The sequence below is a fragment of the Phalaenopsis equestris genome, unplaced genomic scaffold, assembly GCF_001263595.1.
Source record: "Phalaenopsis equestris unplaced genomic scaffold, ASM126359v1 Scaffold001072, whole genome shotgun sequence".
NCBI lineage: Eukaryota > Viridiplantae > Streptophyta > Magnoliopsida > Asparagales > Orchidaceae > Phalaenopsis > Phalaenopsis equestris.
The window spans coordinates 28,617-31,719 of NW_018165511.1; positions in this window are offsets into that span (position 1 = coordinate 28,617).

The following is a 3,103-nucleotide window of genomic DNA, read 5'->3' on the forward strand; positions in this document are numbered from 1 at the left end:
GTGCAGTTCTTTTTGGTATCAAGACCAGCTTCAGTCGGCCCAGCCAGCTCTCTTCAACCCTACTAGTTTTTTCTCAACCCGACTAAGTTCAACTCAACCAGACCAGTTTTATCCGGCTAGACCAAGTTCCGCTCGGCTTGGCTAGGTTGCACTTTGCCCTTCTTAGCTAGCTTTGTTTGGCCCAGCCTAGCTAGCTCCTTTCAACTGAGCTAATTTCCAACCGATCGGACCAGGTTCTAATGAGCCTGGCCAGGTTCCACTCGGCCTATACAAGCTCTTTTTGGCCCAACTAGTTTATAGTCACCCACGTCAGGTTCTAATCAGTCTGACCAGGTTCCAATCGGCTCTGCCAAGCTCTGTTTGGCCTTACCAGGTTCTAGTCTGCCCCGACCAGGTTCCAGTTAGTCCTGGTCATGTTCAACTCGGCCAGGTCGAATTTCAGTCCGCTCGGCTGGCTCCAGCCAGCTATCTCTAGCCGACTGCATTGGACTATGGGTATTATTGTAATTTTATACTAATTCTTCTTCTATAAATAGAAGAGCACTATTTGAATGATTGGGAGGAAACTAACGTGAGAAGACATTACTCTACCACATTTCTCCCACTCTCGTTATTTCTAACTCTCTCTCTCTCTCTCTCGCTCTCTCTCTCTCTCTCTTCATCTCTTCTTATTTATACCCTATTCCTTAGATGTAATTCACATACAAATCTGGATTCAACACTTGTAAATCAAATTGTCTTTGTTTATGCAAGGCTCAATAGGTAATAATAATCACGAAAAATAAAACTATTTACATTTTTTCTCAACTTTAATATTTAAGTTCTTATTGAAATTGAATGCATTTAATTAAAAAAAACAAAAATTTAGTCATATTCTATATCTAGTTTCGAGCTCAACGGCCAGTTTTTAAAAGGCTCATCAATAAGTGTTAGAAGAAAGGATGCATGAAATAAAATTATTTATTTTTTTAATACTAAAAGTAAAGCACTTGCTGAATTCGCAAAGCTTGGCAGGTGATTTACCTTTTTTTAAGAACATCTACTCTAATATCATATCACTCATGAATGTGGATTATAAGAAAAGCAGAATTAAAATAAATAATTAAAAGATTAAATGAAAAACAAATTTCTTCAACGGCCAACTAAGGGTCCGTTTGGGGCAGCTTATTTGGTGCGGTGGCGTTTGAAAACACACCTAGCCTGTTTGGGTAAACAGAGTTTTGACAGCTTTTGCATTTTCAAAACGCTAAAAACAACGTTTTCACACTGCATCTATCTGACAGCTTTCTGACAGCTGTCTGACTTTTTCAAAAAAAATAAAAATTTGTAATAGTCACCACGCCTAGCTTATCAGCAGATTATTTTTAATGAGATTATCAGCAGATAATTCAATAAGCTGCAGCCGCCCCAAACACTCCCTAAAGAGACAAATGATAGCAAAATATAAGTAAAATAAATACAACCAAAACCATAAATTATTATTGTGAAAAGAAAACATTTTTTACTGCAGAAAATTTATTAAAATTATTTGCCACTTCAAATCGCACTAACTAGCTGGAATATTTTATTCTTATTATTATAACTTTTTTGGGTTCATAAATGGAAATGTATGGTCATTATTCATTAGGTGATTGACAGCTTCAAAATAAACCTGGTTGGTTCCTAAGCACATTGGATGTAGACATCCAACCTTGAGGTCGTGAATGGAAAGACTTTGCCTATATGATATGCATGTCCTCCAATGTGCATGTACACAAAAAAACTATCTACATATATCTTGAGAAGATCTAATGGCATGAACATGACATGACGTGTTAAAGGAGGACCCAACAACAAGAGACTCAGAAGTCCACACATTTGATCAAAAGCACCAAGATCGTAGTTAAACAAGGCAATCAATCAGCCAGAAATGAACAATTCAACTGATTGCCAAATATAGGAAAATTTATGGACATCCTCACAATGGAACTAACCCAAGGGGACAAGCTAGCAAAGCTAATCTCTTAGATCCCACAATTCCCTCGAAGGTATTCAACAACCTCCCCGAAAGAGTCGGTAATGTGAACTTCAGCCATCCCCCAGCATCTGCTCGTCCAAGGGCGGCTACATATCAGACTATGGTGATGCACACCATCTGCCCAATAGCCTAGCTCCACCCAACCGAAAAGAGCTTCCTGTCAGGGATTAAGGGCTGGCGGACAGACCTGATCTACAAATTAACCCATTTAACCAATCAAGATGACCTCACCGACCTTTTACCAATGAGAATCTAGCCAACTGATGGTCAACCAACAGTCACTAGATCAGGACAACCAACTGGTCTCTTTTGCTTAGTCGATTGGGAGCGCCTATCAAAGGACTTTCCAATCTAACCAACCAAGCCTTAGAGCACCAAGCATTGGGCTTGCATATGTAAAATACATGTAAGAACATATACATTCCAATATGAGGAAGAGGACATATGTAAATTCACACACGATACGATGTTCTCTATAAATAGAGATCTTTTCACGAAAAAAATATTACACTTCCTTCAAATTAGTGTTCCTCTCTCTCTCTCTCTCTCTCTCTCTCACCCCCTCCCCCTTATCCTATTCTCTATTTCTTGGGTTATTAATGGACAAATCAGGATATACATGTTAATGTCAAACAAAAAATTTTGCTTATTCAAGTCCAAAAATGGCATTCATTGTATATCCAATCATGTTTTTGCTAGTTAAGAAATATATTTGAATCAATAAAATTTTCTTAATTTCATTAAATTGAAATGCATATTATGTAAGAAAAATATTAGCATCTTTCATCCTTTTATTCCAATTTATGAATAAAACCATCATAGTATATCGAAGGAACTATGAGTTGTTTTATAAGTCTATTAAATTTTGATTTGTCTGAGAATCATGACCAAGGAATAGAGGGTAAGATAGGAGGAGAGAGAGACCGAGGGAGTTGAGACAAGGAGAGGGGAGAGTAGAGAGAGGGAGGAGGAGTGCACAGCGACTTACCCCTCTGGGGTAAACCGGGTCATTTACAGGCTCTTGTGGTTATTTTTATATAATCAAATCTTATGAAGAGGAAGAGAGGGCCCAAAAGTCTCTTACAT